Source organism: Hydra viridissima, unplaced genomic scaffold (assembly GCF_058129835.1).
Source record: "Hydra viridissima isolate aposymbiotic clone 2 unplaced genomic scaffold, HvirCarnegie_v1 scaffold_7, whole genome shotgun sequence".
NCBI lineage: Eukaryota > Metazoa > Cnidaria > Hydrozoa > Anthoathecata > Hydridae > Hydra > Hydra viridissima.
The window spans coordinates 8861252-8885130 of record NW_028324306.1 but is presented as its reverse complement, the minus strand read 5'-3'; the positions used below and the strand labels follow the sequence as shown (position 1 = coordinate 8885130).

Below are 23879 nucleotides of genomic sequence, written 5' to 3'. Positions count from 1 at the left end.
ATATAACTAACTTTATATTATTTGCTGTTTTTCTTGAACAGCATCACTTACTTATGACATTATTGTTGAGTTCAAAAACAAATATTAACTTCAACTAAAGTAAAAGTAGGATAAGTAAAAGATCTGAAAGAATAATTTTCATGTTAATTTTGTAAATTTAGTATTGATAATTTTAAATCAAAAATATTCCTTTTTATTCACTTATGTTTAGATTGCATTGACATTTAGAACATGGCAAATACTTAAATTGTTTAAAACTAGAACTGGACATACTCATGCCAATCTGGTTTGTAAAAAATTAACTTGTTTTAAGTTAATAACATTCATGACAAGTAAACTATAAAGAAATTTTTTTAGGGGGGTAAACAAATGAACATGAACCATATGTTAATTTGATGTAGCTACATTAATGATAAGCAGCATCAAGTATTTGGTAAACAACTCAACATGACTTAAGAAGCAACTTACATGCAACTTCAAAGTTAATCACTATTTTATTTAAATAAAAGATTTTATGAACTTTTTTTAACATTTATGTAAAGAAATCTAAGTCTAACCATTTTTTGAAGTTTTAAACTTTAGTTTTCAGCTATGGGGAAAAAATGTGATACTGCTCTAACAAATGTAAGTGAAATCAGATTTCTTCTACAGAATACACAATATTCTCAGCAAAAAATTGCACAAATCATAAAGGTTTCTAATTAAATCATAATATGGATGGAAAAAAAAATGATACTGGAAAAAAGATTGGTCCAAAGACACCACCTAAATGCAAATAACACCAAGAGCTGGCCGTATGATTCATAACATCTATCTGTTCCAGAGAATAGAAAAAGTCACAAAAAGTATTGACTTAAAAAGTTTATCAACTGCTGCTGTATCAGATTGAGCCACTTGCAGAAGGTTGGAAGAAAAGGGATTGATATGTAATTGTCCAGACAACAAACCAAAACTAACTCCTTCTATAAAGAAACAAAAGATTAGAGAAGACTCAAAATTACCTTCATTGGTCTATTAAGGATAGGGTAAAGGTATTTTTTGAAAATACTTTCATTCAAATTCTTATGCATATTATATGTCCCCTGTTATTTAAATTTAACATTTTTTTAGATTTGCTTTTTGGTTGAGTCAACCTTTCAAATAATAAAAATGGATAAAGCACCCTGTAGCAGATCAAACAAAAAATTTTATCTAGACTTCATTGTGGAAACAGTCAGGCATCAACCCTTAATAATGTGTTCCATTATTTAGGGATATGGAGGAGGACATCTCTACAAAGTGCTTGGGATGACAAGACATATACCAGTATAAAGAAGTCCAGTATAAAGGACCAGTATAAAGAAGTCCTAGAGAATTAGTAAACTTTTTTAACGATGTGAACACATGTTGTTCTTATCTTTATCCCAACAAGTTAAAAGAATTTCTTAATAAAAATGGCACTGAAAATCAAAAAATCAGAATCCTTCACATAAATATTAGAAGTCTTAATAAAAATTTTGAAAAGTTTTGTGATTTTTTAGATGAAACTGAAAATAATTTTAATATAATTTGTTTAACAGAAACATGGATTTTTTTGAATGACTTTAAAAATAATTCTATTTTCCATCTTCCAGGTTTTGAAACAATCTTGTAAGAAAGACAAACAAATAAACGGGGTGGAGGAGTTCTGATTTACATGAAGGAACACATTGATTATAATATTAGGAATGATATGTGCGTTTCTGACGGCAATAAAGAAATCGTAACTATTGAAATTTTAACCAATAAAAAAAAAAAAATTCTATTAAGCTGCTGTTATAGACCGCCTGATGGTGCGTCTGAAAATCTTAGTTTCTTTTTACGGCAAAATATCATTCAGAAAGGTAGCAAAGAAAACAAAATTACTTTAATAATTGAAGATTTCAACATAAACTGTTTAATTTATAGCAAAGATAAAAAAGTAAAAAGTTTTTATGATGAAATATTTATGGCAGGAGCTCTTCCTTTAATCAATCGCCCTACTAGAATAACCGAAAATTCAATGACGTTGATTGATAATATTTTTACCACAAATACTTATAATAAGAAATTACAAAAAGGAATTATAAAAACTGACATATCCAATCATTTTCCCATTTTTCTAACAACCCATATTGTATCCTCTAATAAACATGAAAGACAAAATGTAATTAAAAAATTTGTCTTCAACGAGAACAATATGAAATCCTTTTAATACCAATTATCACTTCTGCATTGGAAACATATTAACTTTAGTGATGACGCAAATACAATATATAATAAATTCTTTGATACGTTCTTCTTAATATACAATGCAAACTTTCCACTTTGTGAATAAATAACAAAAATAAAAAACCTTGAATAGTCCATGGATTACCAAAGGACTTAGAAAATCCTCTAAAATCAAACAGAAACTGTATATAAAATATTTAAAAACAAAATCAGATGAAAACCATCAAAAATATAAAAATCACCAACATTTATTTTAATAAATTTGTAAAAAACTAAAAAAAAATTATTATTCAAATTTAATTAGTAAATTTAAAAACGACTCAAAAATTACTTGGAGAACGTTGAAAGAAATAACAGGAAAACAAAAAACAAATTCAAATTCACTCCCTAAAAAAATTAAAATAAATAAAACAAATATATATGAACCAAGCAAAATTGCAAACGAGTTTAATAAATATTTCATTGATATAGGAACTAAATTGGCAAGTAAGATTCCTATTACGGAAAAAAAGTTTAGTGATTTCCTAGAGCCTATAAACAATTAGTTTTTTGTAGATAATTTATATTCTGACTTATCTTTTGATGAGTTTGAAAGAGCTTACAAATCTCTCAAAAGAAACAAAGCTACGGATGCGGACGAAATAAATGGTAACATAGTTATAGATTGCTTTGAAAATTTAAAATGTATTCTTTATAAAGTCTTCAGGGCATCTATGCAGCAAGGTATTTTCCCCAACCAAATAAAAATAGCTAAAGTTACTCCAATTTACAAAGAAGGAAAAAAATCAAATATTAGTAATTATCGCCCTATCTCAGTTCTTTCAACCTTTTCGAAAATTTTAGAAAGAATTATATACAATAGAACATACAATTATCTTAATCTAAATAAACTTCTATATAAAAATCAATTCGGTTTTAAAAAAAGTTGTTCAACTGAACAAGTCATAACACAGTTCATTCGTGAAATCTCCAATTCATTTGGTAGATCACAATATACACTAGGTATTTTCATTGACCTATCAAAAGCATTCGACATGGTCAATCACAAAATTCTACTTAAAAAGCTCAAATTTTACAGAATTAATGGCAAATTGATAAAATGGTATAAAAGTTACTTGACAAATAGAAAACAATTTGTTTCCTATGGTTATTATCTTCAAAATAAAAAATTAATTGACATAAAATTTGGTGTTTCACAGGACCTAGTTCTATTCTAGGTCCACTTTTGTTTCTAGTCTATATAAATGATTTAAATAAAGCTTCTAACCTTATGAGTATCATGTTTGCCGACGATACTAATTTATTTCTGTCAAACAGTGACATTTATGAGCTTTTTTCAAATATGAATAAAGAACTCAATCACATCTCCAACTGGTTTAAGTGCAACAAATTAACCTTAAACATTGACAAAACAAAATGGATCCTTTTCCACTCTCTCGCAAAAAAGTGTTTTTTACCAAGTATTTACCTAAACTTTTTATTGATAAAATTGAAATAAAAAAGGAGTCGGTCACAAGATTTTTAGGCATTTACATTGATGAAAATATGACATGGAAGTTATTTATATAAAGTCAGATACTATCTAAGTAAAGAAAATTTAATTCAACTCTGCTACTCATTTATTCATAGCTATTTAAATTATGCAAATATTGTTTGGGGAAGTACTTCTAAAAGTAAGTTGCAAAATCTTTACCGTCATCAGAAACATGCAATGCGTATAATATGTTTTGAAAATCATTTCTCTCATTCAAATATTTTATTTAAAAGCGTTAAAGCACTCAACGTCTACGAACTTAATGCCTATAATATTTTATGTTTTATGTTTTGTTGTAAAAATGAACAACCATTGTTGATTTTTAAAGATCTTTTTACCCATAAAACTATAACCAAATATCCTTTACGAAATAATAATTTATTACTTGAACCCTTTTGTCAAACAAAGTTTAATCAATTTTGCATAAACTATCGAGCACCATATTTGTGGAACAAAATTGTTGTTCCAAATTTTGATTTGTCAATTTCATTTTCAGTTTTTAAAACTAAATTTAAAAACTATATTCTTTCTACTGGCAATAAATATAAATATTTTTGAAATGAAAAATTATTTCACTCTGGATAATTTGTAAAATTATTTTCAGTTTTTGTTAATTCTATATTGTTACTAGTTATTAAATCGATTGTATTTTTACTTTATTATATATATACACATTTGATATATTTTATATAGTTCTGACAACAAGATCTTTTAGATCTTGTTTCAGATAACAAGTTTATGTATTACGATTAATAATTGTAAACTAAATATATTGTTGTATTACGATTAACAATTGTAAACTAAAAAGAAAAGGAAAAAAAAAATAGTTGCATCCTCTTATGGCAGATCGGTCAAAAAATTTAAAGACCTTTATATTTATGCAAAATGTTGAAACTTCCCATACAGAAAAAAGTGGCATGGTTTACTTGAAACAGAAAAAATTGATGTATTGCCATGAAAATTGATATATTGCCATGGCCATGCAACTCATTTGATCTCAGCTGCTAAAGCAAGAGATTGGAAAAGAAATTAAAACTAACAAGCAAGAACTCATGCAAAATATTATTTGGATCTGGTACATGATCTAGAGTTGAAAGAAAAATATAAAAAAAATCAATCGAAGCATGCCACAGTGCATTGGTGTTGTTATTGCAAATAATGGCAGTTTTGGAAAATTTTAATGTCTTAAGTATATTGTTATAATAACTAATTAATATTCAGAATGCTGAAATTTTTTTGTTTATTTTTTATCAAATAATACTTTGTGAATGAGAGTACAAGTTTTGAATTGCATCATTAATTTCTTGTTTCAAAATTTATCCTTACACAATATTTACAAAGTTGCCACAAGTCCTAATGTGATGGCCACCCACTGTGTTTTAAATTTAATTAAAAAATAGAGCATATTAACAGTAAATCATTCATGCATTTTATATACTTTCAAAATGAAATTATACCTCTAACTTATATAATTACATACATACATATGTATGTATGTATATATATATATATATATATATATACATATATATATATATATATATATATATATATATATATATATATATATATATATATATATATATATATATATATATATATATATATATATATATATACTTAAAAAGCAATATAATCACTTTTGGTATCCAAAAGTAAAAATCTGGACAAATAAAATAAAATTATGTTTCTATCTATATTCTAAGTAAAGATATATAATTTTGAAGTTGGCAAGTTATTGAATTTGAATCTACTTTTAAAAATCTTAATAATTAGGAAGATATTTGCTTAATTACCATAAAATATTTTAAATTGTTTATGGAAAAATTATTTTTAAATAAGTTTATTGAATAGCTATGAATTTTCAATAGAATTGTTTGTTTTTTGTTTTATATTTTATAACATTTAAAACCAAGTTAAGGCAAAAGTGTCATACAGTTAGAAAATTTAACATTTCTTTTAAAATATAATTTGTGCAAACAAGGCAAGTTAGCACTTTTTTTATATAGATAATTTAAAAAACTAGAATACGGATAATTCTTTCTCTTGAAAATACTTAAATATTTTTTTTCTTTTTGGTTCAGAATGCCACAAAAAGTTACAAAAACTTTATTTTAATTTGTTTGTTTTAGTTTAGTTAAAGAAAAAAAAAAAAAACAAACTGAAGCAATCAGAGTAATGGAGGAAGATAAAAATGTAAAACTTGTCACTAAAGTCAATTTACTTTTTAACAATTTGTAGAAGCTGACAAAAACTTTGCCTACAAATACTTAGATTTTGGATGGAAAAGGTTATTAATTAGGTTTAATCTATATTTTAGATTAAATTTTGGGTTTGTAATTGTCTTCATCAAGATTTTGATAGAAAATCTTGCAAAGAATTTAATCTTAATTATACTATTTACAGTGAACATTTTTATTCTTCATAATAGTATCTTGCCAATAATGCTAGTAAAAGAGCACTGCTGTACCCAACAATTTTTAATTTTCATAATCAACCAGCTTTCTTAAATTTAAAGAGAAAATAACAAAATACCAAAAAAAAGGAGTCAACAAGTAATGTAACATCAGTCAAAACCTCTTTTCAAAATAAGTATTTGTTATCTCAAGTAAAGATTTTTCAACTTCAAAAAAGTTAGAGAAACTAAAGTTAAAGCAAAAAGTCTTTAAAAAGTGTGATGGTTCAATAGAACTATTTATCTAAAAAAATTTAAACAAACGCACAACTACAGCTTTTTGAAAGTTAATTACATATGAATAACTGTGTTAAAAAAAGGAAAATATTGGACTGTTAAAGAGAAACTTTTAGCTTTGAGAATTATTGCAGTCCATAAGCTTTCAAAATGTTAAGAAGAGTTTTTTCATTAAAACACAATTTTAATGTTTCTTGAAAAATCTTTTGGGAACCTAGAACCTTTCTCTGCTGCAATTTTAATTGACTTAATTACCAACATTGTATTTCAAAACCAAATCTCTATAAGTGAACAAGTGATTTTCAAACAGCCATCTGCAAAAAAAAATTAGAACTTTGTGTATTACCAAATTTTCAAGTGATTTAGTTTTCTCACACTCAGTTATAGAGGTTTTTAAATCAATTGCTGATTATTTGATAAAGAAAGTTAAAATTTGTCAAAAATGTATTCAAGTTCTTTTAAGTTTGACACCAAGTGAAAATAACTTATTTAATACTGATTCCTGATTCTTTCTTAAAAAACATGCTTCAAGAAATGGAAACTGTTTTTCATTTGCGTTAGAAAAACTTTAAAACCACTTTTTATTATTTCAATAACAAATTATTGAAATAATAAAAAGTGATTTTAAATAATAATAAAAAGTGAAGTTTACATATCTTTATAATGAACATGTTAATCATGCCTTTCACTTGAAAGAAAGTCAAATTAGAAACTTTGTTTATATGAGAATGTCTTATTTTATAAAGTTTTAACGAATTGAAGACTCAACAGGAAAAACCAAATGTCTAATTTTACAAATTTTTGTTTTTGTGTTTAATTCATAAAGGTATTTAAAATGTTTAACATCAAGGTATTTAAAATGTTTAATATTGACTACTGAAGTCTTTTAAACACAAAATTTTACTTTTCTCAAAACTAGAAAAAGTGGGCAAGAGTAGGTCTTCTCCAGTGGTATTCAATTGGAGTGCAACAAAGGATTCTATGATTAAGTCAAAGTTTGTTAAGTTTGATAATGTTGTAATTAAAGGAAAAATTTTAGAAAAGCAGCTTGAGCTTTAAAGTCTTTTGAAGAGGTGATTACAAAAAACTAGTGCAGCTTACACTCACCTACTTGTGTCCAAATGTAAACTTTAATATTGATGCTCAAGGATCTATTTCTCATACACTTTAATGACAAAATCTTTATATTATATGAAAACACATTTTAACCAATCACTGTACCAGCTGATAGTTAGTTTAAAGAAAAAGATAAGAAGGATTTCAGAATTTATTTCTCTATTCTATACCGTGTGGTTTCTGAAATCATCTGCCTTTTCTTCTGTACCTTTAAAAGACATTAAATCATACATATGGTCTTGTATAGAGAATTTGTAGAACCCTATGATTCAGGAGCTGAATGAATATTAGAAGGGATTAAAGGAATATTGATTTCAATTGAGAGACATGTGATATTTGGATCAATCCTTGGCTCCATTATGTGTCACAGATTAAGAATTTGCTGATGATTAAGGGAGAAAGTAGTAAAAGATTTACTCTCCTAACAAGTTTCTACACAGCTTCTACACAGCTTCTACACAGAACTTATTTTCCTGAAAGATCTGGACTACACCCAGGAAAAATTACCTAGTTTGTCACACTTGGTTGGCAAGAATTTAAATAAGAACATAAATAATATTTGGCTAACTGTCCTGCACATTTCTGGGGCTTTGTCAACCAATTTTGAAACTTTATTTGAACAGGCACTGAACAGGCAGTCAAACTTGTATAAGATTTTGTTGACACTAAAGTGACAGGATACCCTGTTAGTCATTTATAGAAGTAGGGACCAATAAAATGTTCATTAAAAGCTAAAGTATATCTTTATTGCTAAAATTAATACTCATTGTAAAAGTCTCTTTATGGCTAAGATGTATTTGCATTTGGTGGAAATTGAGAGAGATTATTTAATTTATATATCGATGAATTTCCAACTATATTTTGACAATTTCTTTCTGGTCTCATCCATGTACTTTTTAACAAACTTGCTGACCACTTATAAAAAGATGGATCATTTGGAGTGTATAGAAAACAAAATTTTGGATTTCAGCTTAATTCTTAAGATCCCTGCTTTTTGTTTGGAAAAATGGGTACTTTTGAGAACAATTTTTAGAACCTTAAAAATGGTGCTATTATCCTATTTTTGGGCTTAAGCTCATTTTCTTCTAAAGGGTTAACTATTCCAGGTTGTTAGAATTCAACCAAAAATATTTTTAACTGTGACACACTGTAATGTATACATATATGTATGTTTGTCTTTGGGCAGGCGTAATTTTAGTTTTATGTGCAGTGTTTATTCAAAAATTTAGCCTATTTGACTCAGGGAACAGGTCAATTGGTGACTCATCAGTCTGTAGAAAATCAGAGGTCCCTTTGCTCTATTTAGGTCACCAGGCAAATACCCATGTTCTTCTAACCAATCTCTATCATCCTTTTTCTTGTCAGTCAAATGAGTTTTACTCTATCATCCTTTTTCTTGTCAGTCAAATGAGCTTTTATATATATATATATATATATATGTATGTATGTATGTATGTATGTATGTATGTATGTATGTATGTATGTATGTATGTATGTATGTATGTATGTATGTATGTATGTATGTATGTATGTATGTATGTATGTATGTATGTATGTATGTATGTATGTATGTATGTATGTATGTATGTATGTATGTATGTATGTATGTATGTATGTATGTATGTATGTATGTATGTATGTATGTATGTATGTATGTATGTATGTATGTATGTATGTATGTATGTATGTATGTATGTATGTATGTATATATTGATTGGTTACATTAATTGGTTATGTATTATATTAAAATAATACAAAGCTCTTGTATGCAAAAGAGTGCTCAATATTATAATAATAGAGCGATATGTATATATGTTATTTAAATGGAAAAATAGTACTTGAAGTTTTGTGCCTTACGGCAATCATCAACTATTAATTACAAATTAAAAACGTAAAAAATCGTTTAAAAAAGAAACAAATTTATGATAGAATGAATTCTGATGTAATGAACAAAAGACACAATCATTTAGTCTTCAGTATCAAAAGAGGATAGGAGGAATTTATCATAATGTCAGCACTATTTGTTGAGCAGGTTGTGTCCTTTGTGTGATAAAATTTCAAACTTCTTGTTAAGGCAAAGATTATAGGTCTAGATTTCTTGGTTGTTAGGTTTGCAGCGCTTTACAACTCTCCAGTTTACTATAGTTGTAATGGTTTTCTATTTGAAGTTCCAAATTTCCTTTCGAAAGCTTGGTATCATTCTTATACCTGACTGTATTAAAAGATTTTAAATGGTTTGCGTATCTTAGCTTGAATGGTGTCTCACTAATGCCAAAATAACCTTTTTCTTTGAGTTCAGGATTTTCGGAAAATAAAATAGCTTGACAAACAATATTACTTAACAAACATTGATTTTTAATGGACAATCGGTTTTGGTGATACAGTTGCAGGTGTTTGTTAATATACTTCTTTGGCTTTGTAAGATGTGGTTGTGTGAACTAATTTTATGTTTCGCATGCAGCTATAACTTATGATTTTATGTTTCGCTTGCAGATATAACTTACCTTGATTGAATTTTTATTGAATATTTTGTGCAATTTGTGATTTACATGAAAGTGAAGGTCAACTAATGCAAGTAAACGGTTTTGTTTTTTGTTTCCACGTTCTGACTGAATGGAGGGCTAAACCATATGATATTATGCTTGCATTTTGTATTTTTAGTCATGGCAACTTGAGTTTAGTAATTGAGTTTACATTTATAACCTGCTTTTTTTTTAAAGCCCCTTCATAAGGTGGAGTAGCATTTTTTTAAAATATAAGTTCATTTGATGATATATATATATATATATATATATATATATATATATATATATATATATATATATATATATATATATATATATATATATATATATATATATATATATGCTAAAAGTTCATTATTGGTATGAAGGGTTAACAGTTTGAAGGGTGTCAGGAACTGTAAAGGGATTGGGGATATATTATCATGTAGCAACAAAACTATATTCAATAATAGGCCTCATTTGGTGTGAATCGCTGGCTTTAGCTTACTGGCCACTAAATCACTGTATCTTGAATTGTCAATCATATGCCCCTGTTCCAGGTAATCTTCAAGCATAGGACCTCTTTGGTCCAAAAAAAAGGTTAGCATTATCTTTCCTAAATGACTGAGTCTTGAATTTCTTTGTAACTAGCAATCCAGGGTATTTCAACTATATGCTCTGTCTTTTTGATTCTGGCTCATAATGATAGACCCACACTTTATCTTATGTGACTATCCTCCTCAAAAAAATGCCTTCATTTTTGTAAGTATTGAGTAAATATTAATAGACCTCAAGACATTTACACCTATGCTCTCAATACCCAGACAGCCTAAGACACTGGGCCAGAATTCCGGCGAATCATCGCACGCCGTGACGACAAGATTAGTAACGGGCCAGTACTGGCCTGAGTCTGGCATGCTTCTGGCGAGTAGTCGTACACCATTGCGATGGCATTTGATAATGGGCCAACAATGGCCCGATTGTGGCGGCTACAGAGTTTTGGCCGAATGTCGTTTTGCCATAATCATCATTATTTTGAATATTTTCTGCGTCATCCATTATGATTTTATAGACGCGAAGCCAAATGCTTACAAGATATATTTTGCAAATTTCTTGCTTTTGCTGTTGTTTTTTTATTATGTTATTATTACAACACGTATTGTAATAATAATAGCAAATGTACGTTTGCTATTAAAAAAATGTTGCTTTTTTTTTAAAACGAATAATTATGATGTAATTAGAATTGCAATTGCTACATCCTAACTCTTGATGTAGTAAATGCTACTGTAAAAAGTTTAGATGTCGTATGATGTAAATAATGTAAATTTCACATATGTTAGCACACATCATTACAGTTATTTTGTATAAAGGTTAGCTATGTTTTTATGTTAAACAGTTTGAATAACATTCATGCAAGATATTGATTTAACAATAAAACAGAAATGGTTAAAGAAAAGGCTATTCAAAGGTTAGAAGATAAAGTTTTAATCACAATTACAGTAAGATAATGAAGTTTTTAAATAAACATCTTTTTATATTATTTATATATATATATATATATATATATATATATATATATATATATATATATATATATATATATATATATATATATATATATATATATATATATATATATATATATATATATATATATATATATATATATATATATATATATATATATATATATATGCACCTTGTACAGAAAGTTTAAACGCACTTGTTTTTTTAACATCTATAATTCTTTTAAGAAATGATAACCCGATAAATTGATGAGATATGGTCAGAATTTTTTGTTTATTTTTACTAATGGTTTAATTTATCGATTTAGAGAAAAAGAAAATATAAGGACACCATAAAAAAGGTGGAGGGTGATGAGAAAATTAACGGAGCAATTAAGTCCTTTCAATTTTTTGAAATAAAGTTTAAACGCACTTTGGTTGGAAAACTCGTAACTCTAGTTACTTGATTAATTTTTTTTTCCAGTCTTTCGCATTTACATCACTCAAAAGCCTGCTATCGTTAGCATATTGTACTTGCATCTTTATTCTTATTTTATTTTGCAAAAAAAACTGCGTCTACGATTTGATTCAACCTTCAGCCATTTTCAACTGATAAAACTTTGTCAAAAGATCATATTTTCATGGGTAAAAGAGCTGTCTCATCAAAAATCAAATGGCAAGTCATTGGCATGCATAAAATGAAAATGAGCAATTGACAAATTGGCAAACATTTGAATATTTCTGAATTTAGCATTCGTACAACAATAAAAAATTACTTATCGACTGGTAGTGTCAATGATAAACCTCGTATTGTGCACCCAAAAAATGGTGCAAAGAGCGTTTAAATTATTCAGTGGAACAATGGAAAATAATTATCTTTAGTGATAAGTCGAATTTTGAAATTATTAACAGAAAAAACAAAAGATTTGTTCGTCGCAAAAATACGGAAAAATATTTGAAGCAACACATACACGGCCGTATTCAAAAAGGTGGTGGCTCTGTCGGCATATGGGGATGCATATCAGGCTCAGGCGTTGGCTGTCATAAAATATACGAAGGAAGATTGAACCAGTATGGGTATCGTGACATTTTGGAAAATTCACTTATCCCTAGTTGCGATTTGTTCCAGGCTGATCAAAACTGGTTATTTCAACAAGACAATGCTCCATGTCATACAGCACATTCAATTACCAATTATTTCGTTGAAAGTAATATTCGACTCATGACTTGGCCAGCACGATCACCTGACTTAAACCCGATCGAAAATTTATGGAGCTGGATGGATTATCAACTAACAAAAAAGCAAATAACAAGTCACGAAATGCTTAAAAAAGAACTAACAAAATTGTGGCTTGAAATTCCAATGAAGATGATTGAAAATCTTATTGAATCAATGCCAAGCCGATTACAAGCATGTATCAAAAACAACGGGGGTCATATCCCATATTAACATATTTCCATGACAAAAAATTACTAAGTGCGTTTAAACTTTATTGCACTTTCTTCTCATCAATTTTTTGATTTCTTGTGTTTCATATTACATTTCAGAAAAGATTTTGTTTTTTTTTCTTTAAAAGTTGTGTTTTTTTCTTAATTAATAATTGGCTAAGAAAAAAAAACAACAAAAAATGAAGACCCATCATCAGATTTTCTCTTTGCACCAGTCCAAACTTACCATAATTTACAAAAAAACAAGTGCGTTTAAACTTTCTGTACAAGGTGTATATATATATAAAAATAAAAACAAAATAATAGCATAACAACAACAAAGAAAAGATAATAACAATATATATATTGTTTTTATGTTTATTTTTGTTGTTGTTTTTGCTGTTATTAACTTATCTTTGTTTTTATTATTATATGCTCCTTTATTATTACTTGTCATTAAAATAATCTTATCTAACTTAAGTTAGTTTTAAACTCATTTTAAGTGATCTTGTTGTAATCTATTGTCATTTACAAAATCATGAAATTTTTCTATCTTAACTTCAGGATAATGTATTGTTCCTGTTACATATATAGTTAGAGTTATTTTAAAAAGCTTGCAACAAATATTTAATGAAGATATCAGTTGTGAAATATTTAATCTACAAAACTCATTTGGTGAGATAACTTATACCCCCTCATACATATCTACAAAAGACAATTTTCCTGCTATAAGTGAAAAAGTTGTTGATAATTATGATTCAGTTTTTGGAACTGTTGTTAATATATTTTCAGATAACAATGTTAATGTTGAAACTGAACTTGGTCATATTTAAAACTTTAGAAATGATGATGATGAAACATTTTCATCAGATTTGACTACCCTATTAGCTGATTGGGCTGTTCAGTTTAGTGTTAATCTGACTTCTTTGTCATCTTTATTGTGTATTCTCTGTCTGTTTTATCTTGATTTGCCTATTTAAAAAACTCAACATAATTTTATAGTTGCATATCGAGCAGGTCGTGATTATTTTTATTTTGGTTCAGCAATTAGTTTAACAAATATTAAATCATGTTTATGATAAAATTGCAAAATTTTTAGCTCCTTATGGGCAATTGAATATCAATGGTTTACCTTTGTTTAAAAGTTGCAAAGTATCATTTTTGCCAATTCTGTGTCTTTTGCAAGGTTTTAATTTTAAAAAAAACCTGTGTGGTTCAAGTCTGTTAAGAATCACATTTAGTATCACACTGAGATAAAGTTAATCACATTGCAATTTTAGATGACAGAATTCTCAGGTATGTGTATTCAACAAGTTGATGATGGTTTTGTTGTTTCACCCTTGCTTCACTTGTTATAATTTAATTTGTTGAAATCTGTACTAAGTCTTTTTTCTTCTATTATTTCTAACAAAATTAATATGCTTATTTCATACATAGTTTTATATGAGGTATTAATTGAAATATTAAACTTATTTAGGTTAATTTTACTTGTGTCTTAAGTAATTTTCTTTCCTAATAATAACAATTTTATAACAAGATTGTCTATATTTATGCATTCAATAGCTGCTGATTGGAGGAATTACATTTGGTATATGTAATTGGCATAGAAATGATTCCCATAAATAATAAATTGTTTTTATTTTTTAATTTAATAAATTGTTTTTGATTTCGTATTTTATTTGCATTAGATTTTTGAGATACTTTTGGTATTTTTAGTATATATATGTACACTACAATGTAGTCATGCATTTAAGTTAAAGGTTGTAATTTATAACTTTTAAGGTTGTAATTTATTGATACTTGTATTATATTCATTAAATTATTTTGTCAATGGTCACTCTCCTCATTTTTGGAATGCACTATAACTATATGTGTACAGTGGTGGCCAAAAGTCTTGGAACAAAACATTTAACGACCAAAAAAATTTATTTTTGATCTAAAGTATAAATTTTGAAGGTTTGAGGTATATTTTTAAAGAGAATGTTGTTTAAAAAAATACTTAGAACTTATTTATTTTTTTATTTATTTTACTGTTATCGTTTATTATTTTTAGTATAAAAATTTATCAGCTATATTATGCCAGAACTTTCACCTAAAAAAAGAGGAATTATTGCTGCATTATATGAACAAGGTTTAGTTCAAAGAGAAATATCTCAAAAGCTTGGTTGTTCATTATCAACTGTAAGTAGAACTTTAAAAAGGCATAAAGAAGAGCCCCAATTAAATTTTACTTCAAAGATGAGATCAGGCAGGCCCAGAGCAATCACCTCAAGAACTGACAAACTTATTGGCCGGATCAGCCATGCAAATCCACGGCTATCTGCACATGAGATTTCAAAAGAAATTTTTATTGAGAAAAAAGTAAGTGACCGAACAGTTAGAAGAAGGCTTTCGGTTGATTTCAAAATGAAGGCATGCAAGCCAGCAAAAAAACCTTTTTTATCATTAAAAAACCTAAAAGATCGAAAAACATTTTGTCAGCGCTACAAAAATTGGACTGGAGAAAATTGGTCTAAAGTTCTTTTTTCTGATGAAACATGTATTAAACAATTTAATGTTACAAACAACTTTGTAAGAAGACCAAAAAACTGTAGATATATGCCAAAATATACAGTTAGCAGCAGGGCTGTGGAGTCAGTAAGCTGCTGTTCTGACTCCGACTCCTTGATTTTATCATGGACCGACTCCGACTCCTTGATTTTATCATGGACCGACTCCGACTCCCGACTCCGACTCCTTCATAAGTAACCAATTTCTAACAACAAATAGTTGTTTGTTTTACTACAGTTATTTGTTCGTAACAACAAATAACTGTAGTAAAATGTTAACATCTGCTATTTCATCACTATGATACAAATAATCCAACCACTTAGTGCTTTAAACAATATTTATAAGAAAATAATTTCTGAATAAACAACTGTTCTGAACTCTGGTTATGCAATAAACTCTTATGCAGTCGCTAATAACATTATGAATTTGTCAAAATCATGTTTGAAATATTGTCAGTTGGACAATATTTCAAACATGAAAGAACTTGTTCTTCTTTAAGTTCATATTCTTTAAGAATCTTTTCTACTGAGACCTGGAGAAATTCGCTGGTGTGATTAGTTTTGGCGTCTTTTACTGCCAATCTCTTGGTAACTGCTTCATTTTTTTCAAAAAAGAATTAAACATTGATTGCAAAATAGTTCACTCTGTTAAGAAACACAAAGCGTCCCTTGAGACATTCATTAAGTTCTTCTTTTTGTTTAACAGCTTTTTCAATCACTAATTTTCTAATACTCTCTCTCTCCAGAGAAACAAAGCTAATTGAATACTTACAGTCTTTCTGTTTGTGGAGCAACTCTTTGGTGCTTGGTGGTGGCAGGCCTAGCTTTTTACTAAGAATATGTAGCACAGTGCCAGATAACTTAAGTCTGGAGTTGGGGAATCATGAAGTTATATAGATTAAGGGAAGGTAGAGGAGAGCGCAAGGGAGGTGATTTATGATTCTCAGTGATAAGCAGCAAAATACCCTATTGCTTATCACTGTTTTAAAGGCCTAAAAATAACATGTCAAACTCCTTGTCCTCCAGTTGTTGCAAACTACAATTTCCATTGTGTCGGATATCCTACAGCTTTCAGAGCATTCTGGGACTTGTAGTTTTGTAACAACTATAAAATCCTTATGAAAATTATAAAACTTTCAGGGTGACCCAATAAAATAATGATAAATATATATGTGAAGGATTTCTTCATTAGTTTTGATAAATTGTTAAACTTAAAAGTGTGAAATGGTAAGATTTAGTTCCATCTAGTTTCTTAAATACAGAAAGGAAGTTTATTGCTCCTTCTAAGCCGAAAAGTTTCTGCTTTGAACCCAGTGTACACATTTTTATTATTAAAACTGTTATAATCTTAAAGAACTTCATAAGCATACTCACCAGTACTTTATAACATTCAAAAAGAAACAAAAGAAAATTTAAATCACCTGGTTTTCAAACTTTGAAACACTATAAGCAACACCACTTGAGCTAGATATTGCATCATTTTCCTTGAAATCTTTATTCAGACTAACAACAAACACATAAAAATATCATTCAATAATAATAGATAAAACTATAATACTAATCTATGAAATTATAATAGATTGTTTTGCCACCATGGATTGTAAAAAAGATTTGGTAAATAAATAAGCTGCTAAAGAGCAATTCCAGAAGAAATGAGCACAAACAATTAAACAATAAAATACTTTGTTAAAAAAAAAGTTGTTTTGTAACACCACTCAACAAATACTGGAAAATTTAGTTTCAATCCATAAGGGATTTTACTATTTTATGACAGTCATGCCTTTATTTTTTGTCAACTCAATTTTAAGAAATTGTATTTCAAAGTAATGAACTTAGTATACAAAACTCCCCTTTAAAATGAATAAAAAGAGTGTTACTACACATTGTTTTATAAAAGTATCATTTTAGGAGAAAATATAGCTTTTAAAACCGTACCTATCAGAATTTTTAGCAGCCACACTGACAGATAAGTCTGTAAGTAAGTTTTCATGAACTCTCTAAAAAAATGCGTTTAGTGAAAATAATTTTTGAAAACTATACCAATTTATATTTTTGATCAAAGTTTTTTCTTACTTTTTGATGGACTAAAAATGCTAAGGTTATTTTTTTTTATAAACAAAACATCAGTTTTAGTACTACTTTGCTTAATAAAAGCATGTTATGATGAAAGAATACTGAACGCAACCTTATTAAAAACACAAAATACACAAAAAAGTTCCTTTGTATGTGGGTAAATCTGAGCAAAAAGAATTGAAGACTTCCTCTTTTAAAATTAAAAATCAGAATTAACAAAACACAGTTCAAAAGTCCCATTGAAAGTCTAATTTGATGCATAGTTTCATTTTCTTCTCAGGCTTCAATAATGTTTGGATAGTTGTGAGAGGATAATTTATTGTTTAACAGACTTTCATCTCCTAACTTCTTTTTTAAAGTAGTTAACTTTGAACGTTGTGCAAAGTTACCCCAATTTCTACCAAAAAGTTACTTTATTTACAAGATTGTTGATCTTTAATTTTTTACATCAACAATGGGTTTAATACTTATTATACTTCAAAAACTTATTATACAATAAACACTTTAATCAGTTTATTCACATTTGAGTTCAATTCTGATCTGCTGCATAGATAAAAGTTGCAAGAAATGTATACTTTTTTCTACTTCTATGTTTAGACAAAACAACTCATGTTGCCAGAAATCACATATTTAAAACTGTTTTACACAAGTTTCGTATTGACACTAGAACAAACCGAGTTCTAAAGTGATTTGCATTTGTAGTTCAAATTTTTAATTGCTAGAGAGTAAAATATCTTTGATATATTGTTGTGCAAAGTTACCAATATTTGTATAAAGTAAGGCATTCATATCTAATTACTCCCTGTGTGTCAACATTAGAGGTGAGCATATAGAGATCATTGATCCTTCAATTGGAAGATTAATTGACAATCAGTCAATACAGAGAGAAGCACAACTGAAAATTATTTGTGCTGCATTAGATAAGGTTAATTAAGTTTGTTTAGTTAATTGCTGAATGTATTAAATTTGATGATAATAGACATATTAAAATTACATATATCTGGCAACATAATATTACCAACTTAATTTACTTAATTACAAACTAAGTTATTGTTGGTTGTAGTTGCAGGCAGATGATACAACACTATCTGAAGCAGTTAAGAAATGGCGAAGCCTAATACATGATAAAAAATTGACTCTGTACAAAGGTAATCTTTTAAAGAGGGTAATGAAAGTAATCTTTCCATGTCATTCTCTGGCCATATTAACAGATCTAAAGTATGAAAGTATTATATTACAAAATTGTAAAACAATTAGAATAATGTGTGTTGTCAAATTTAAACAAAAAACAGAGTTCCCTGTAGGTAAAATTTACATTTAAGTTTTCTAATCTTATATCTTTACTTATATAACAATAAATTCAATATTAGGAAGAATATTTAGTAGAAGCCAAGAAGATGGAGCTGAGGAATGGTTGAATGAAATCTATCCTGAATTTATGCCTAGCTACAATGCATTTAAACTAAACAATGCTAATTTTTTTCCTACATATTAATTCAATGATAGTGTAAAAAGCACAACACCAAGTGGTGCAGAATCAAAAAAACGAAGGAATCTAAGTCTTCAAAATTGCCGGAAAATTTTGCAAGGTTTTTACAGCACTTGCACACTTGTCCAGCTAGTTCTGGATCCAATGAAAGAAATTTCTAATCTTTTGGCATTATTTGGAGCAAAATAAGAAATCATTTAGGAACAGAAAAAGCTGAGATGCTTGTACAAATTTATAGATATTTAAGATCAAGATGTACAAATGCTGATGAGTAAATTGTTTGATGATAGGTTTTAAATTTTTAAGTTTAATATTACTGCTTCAAGTAAAAAAAAATGTCTCAATTTAGAATTATATAACATGAAACTCTTTATTTTATTATCATTAAAATAATTTCTCAGCAGCATCAAATCTTTAGTGTTAATGAAAACTAATTTATGAATGAAAATGTTATAAATAAAATATTTCAGAGTAAAAACCCAGTAAGTTGGTTTTTGGTGGGTTTTTGCTCTTGGGGTTTTGTGTAAATGTATAGGGTAAACTGAATAAAATTGTTTTTTAAAATTAGTTAATAAATTCTGAAATGTAATATCAAATTTAAACAAAAAATAGATTGCATTTCTAAATAACTTAATATCCAGGTGTATTTGTATCTTAGAGATTCTTGGTTGAACTATTAAGATGTAAGCTTCCATCATTGTGTATGGCTCTTAGCTTTAGCATTTCATGTAGCTCATGCTAACACCATGAATATTAAGCTAGTCCGTTAAAGGTGGCAAAATAACAGATTTAAAAAATTGAAACCAAATATATTAAAAGCTTACAAAAACTACTTCAGCTTCATTTAATAAGCTTGCTGTCTTTTGCTCTAAAAGTGCATTCTTTTCTCTAGAGATTAAATTAAAAAAACAATTAGGAAATTTAATTTCTATATCAGCAGCATGCATAGAAAACTATGAATATTCATTTTTAAACTTTAGGATACTCAAATGTTCATCTATATATTTTCAAAAAAGTGCTCAAGCACAGATTTCTGAATTGGCGCAAATTTTGCTTAGCAATTCTCATTAGAATGTTTGGATTTAGGGTGCAGAAAAGGTTCTGGCAATTGTGATTACCTTATGGATCATGAAAAACAATGTGTTACAATCGTAGAACTGCACAAGATGAGGACAAAAAAAACAAAATGACTGGGTTCAAGCAGCAAACCATCTATAACATCATGAAACATTACAAGGACACAGGTGGGACTGCAGACTGTCCTTAAAGCAGCCATCAGAACACTGCTATCACTCCAAAAAACATTAACAAGGTGCGATGCCGAATTCATCAGAACTCTGAGACATCAATGTGCAAGATGGCTAAAAATCTAAAAGTGTTGATGAGAAAGGAATCCATCACATTGTCAAGGAGAAGCTGAGACTTCGGAGTTACAAGATTGCTTCATCATTGCAAAATCATTGGCAGCAGTCATTTTCCAGCTCAGTGATAGTGAGGACTGGGATCTGCAACACTGGGAAGATGCTGCTGGTCTTCATCAAGAGAAATGTCAAGATCAATGCCATTAGCTACCAGCAGTGAGTCCTCCACAACGTATTGGAACCCTGGGCACTTCAGCCCAGAAGGTTTTATGCTTCAGCAAGACTGGACACTGGCACACTCTGCCAATTTGACAATTGCTGTCTGCAAGGAGATATTTTCTGGTTTTTGGGCAAAGAGATCTGACCCATCCTAGTGGAAAAAATCTCAGGAACACAATACGCCACTGTAGATGAGATAATGGTTGAACAATGCAAACCATCAAAAATTTTTCAAAGCATGTAAACAAATGTATTGAGGCTGATGGAGGCAATTTTGAGCATTTGTTTTGATTTTTTTTTGTTTATTGTTAATTTTATTGTTCTAACAAACTTTGCTATTTCTTGAGTTGAATATTTTTGTTATTTATACAGTACTTTTGTGCTGTTGAAATTTTTGAAAATATTGCTAGAACTTTTTCTGCACCCTGTATATTCACATAACCACAGCATTTTGGGTTATAAGATTCTAAAATATCTATGGATAGAGAAAATAATTATTAACATTTTCAAATATTCGATCAAAATATACACTTAGTTGGACCTTCATTAACTCTTTGTAAGTCTTCTACAAATCAAATTCAATTGGATTCAAATGTGGTAATTGAGCTGACCAGAGCATTACATTTATATCATTTTCTTTTATCAAAGGTTTGACTATGAGAGCTGTATAGGCAGGTGTCAATATACCTATCTTGTTGAAACTGCTATTATTCATTTTAAATAATCAGCATGTCTGCTGATTGGAACAATAATCATCATTAAAAATGTTTTTAGATACAATGATATATTTTATCAAGTTTGTTTTCCAAACAAAGTGTGAAGTAGTTTGTATAGATAGAACTCAAATTACCTCATATTTATGATAAGAAAAAAAATTTTTTGTTGACCAATTTTGTCAATGATATATAGAAAACTTTAATTTTAACAAGTTCGTTAGTTGGTTGGATACCACTTTATTATTTTTAAATACAATTATAGTACTTATAATATTCAAACATAAAAAAATTTACTTGAACTGCTGCTCTTTGTTAGTCATACCAGCTACTTTTTTAATTAAAGAAGATTCTGATGCAGCATCGCATGAGTTTTCTTTGTTCACACTATAAATCAGATAAATATATATTTTTTGGAATTAACTTCTAAATTGTTCTTTATTGTTATTCACATTGTTAACAGATGACATTTAGGTTTCAATCAAACATGGTAATTTTTAAATTTTTACTTCGAAAAATGTGTTCAAAATGTATATTTTGCGTTAATTTACAGGAAGATTAACTTTTTACTCCGATTTCTGTTTATATGTAAACACATCTACACCATGAAGCGGTTTTTTAGACGAGCCGTTAAATACAGGAAAGTCTCCCTATTTTGATTGGATGGCGAAAAATTGGTCTAAAAAGTCCGAAAAACATTATTCTCGTTTGCCGGACTTAGTGGCTTCTATATGATATACGTGGAATACGTAGGGTAAAGTGAGCAAATTCCAGCCGCATCTTTACAAAATAGTTTCTACAGACATATTAACAAGAAGGTCTATATGAAAACTATGCATTTCTAGAAAGATAAATCTTTCAGCATTTAGGATATAATTACAGCATTTATTGTAAATGAAAATTGTTTGAAAAAACAACGATAACAAAAAGTATATAAATTAGACCAAAATACAGCCACTATGACCAAATTTCAGCCAGCCGTATGCGGAATGAACCTAATTACAGCCAATATCAAAGACAAGCTTTTTACCAATACTTTTATGGGTTGGCATTTAAAATATTTAAAAATTAATTGTATTACTAAATATTGTATCAATAACTTTTTTTAAATCCACAAATTAGCCGGTTGACAGATAAACAATAAGTAAAACAGTTTTAGCAAAATTGGATTTACTTAAAGTTTATTTAGGTTAAATTTAAAATGAACATGTTCTTAAACATCAATTAAAAAATGATTGCTTAACTTAATTTAAGCATTAATCAATAAATAAACTTGCCTAAACTTAGTAAGGATGTCTTAACTTGTAAAAAAATATGTTTTCAGGAGATGAGTTTCACCACCTTGTCCAAGGGCAAGAAAAAAAAAACGTTTACAAGTTGGTAACAAATAAAAGGAAATTTTTTTTTAAATGCAAATAAAAACCAAACATAAAACTAGGTTTAATATTTTAAATAAGAACCTATTATGTGTAAATCAGGATAATTAAAGTCAACGTAATAATCTGACCTACTGTTTTAAAAGATTTGCATAGAATATAATATTTATGTTAAAAAAAAAAAAAGAATTCAGTGAACTATATAAAAGACTTTTTTAAGCAATAAGAACAAAAATTCATAACAACATAATCAAATTACACATTGTTTTTTTTATACTTTTATTGGTTCATTTTTATAGTGAAGGTTTTTTTCTAGGATTATCTTTTGACAATATCTTTGCTTCCTTTATTTTTAAGTTTTGTAGTCTTTTCAATTTACGCATTTCTTGTTCCGTTTCATTTTGAGCTTTTTTTTGTACCTGCTTTAATTGTGACTCATATGCTTCCTTAGAAGTAAGCACAAAAAACTTGTCTGCATACTTAGCTTTTTTGCTTTTTGTAAAATTTGCATCTAAATATGGCAAAATATCATTATCTCCATCTCCTGGATAAGATGAATTTTTAAAAGGGAAATTTGGGGCAAAAGATCGAGTTTTTACAAAATCAGAAGTTAAAGGAGTTGAAACTGTAAAATCAATTTCATACTGATCAATAGGCTGTTCAATTTCAGAGTCAGACATCATCCTAAAGCTGTCTTCAAACTTACTAGTAAATGCAGCTTTATTACTTGCAGCTTTTAGTTTTACAGTTTTCATACTTAGTTCCACTAAACCACCACTTCTATGTTCTGGAATTTCTACTACGGTTATTGGTTCAGCTAAATAGTCATGATCATTTGCTATAGCAAATCTTGAGTTGGTAATTATATGTTGTTCCAACTCAATATCCGGTAAAAGTATTTTTGTGCTGTCTCTTATTTGATTAATCTGCTCAACTGTTGTTGTATTACCAATTGTTTTAATTTATTCAAAGAGATTAGTCACTAACCTGTCTACAGAATACACATAGTTTGGCAAGTAAGCTTCAGCTGGAATAATTGAAGGATTATATGGAAAGATTCCACATGATTTAAAGCCAGATTCAATATTGGC

At 28.2% G+C, this 23879-nt stretch overlaps 2 long non-coding RNA genes across 3 annotated transcripts in view; one reads left to right on the top strand and one right to left on the bottom strand.

Moving 5' to 3' along the window:
• LOC149886010 (uncharacterized) overlaps nt 1-23879 on the top strand; it is a 169967-nt gene that overhangs the window by 60230 nt on the left and 85858 nt on the right. The window lies entirely within an intron of this gene.
• Nucleotides 1513-22041, bottom strand: LOC149886016 (uncharacterized). 2 transcript variants are annotated; one of them, XR_016454180.1, is made up of 6 exons: nt 21922-22041; nt 21710-21799; nt 19944-20007; nt 17493-17554; nt 16979-17060; nt 1513-2394 (listed from the first exon to the last, which is right to left on the bottom strand). It is a non-coding gene; the product is annotated as an uncharacterized LOC149886016 (long non-coding RNA). The 2 variants fall into 2 exon arrangements; XR_016454181.1 differs by lacking the exon at nt 1513-2394 and adding an exon at nt 6643-6769.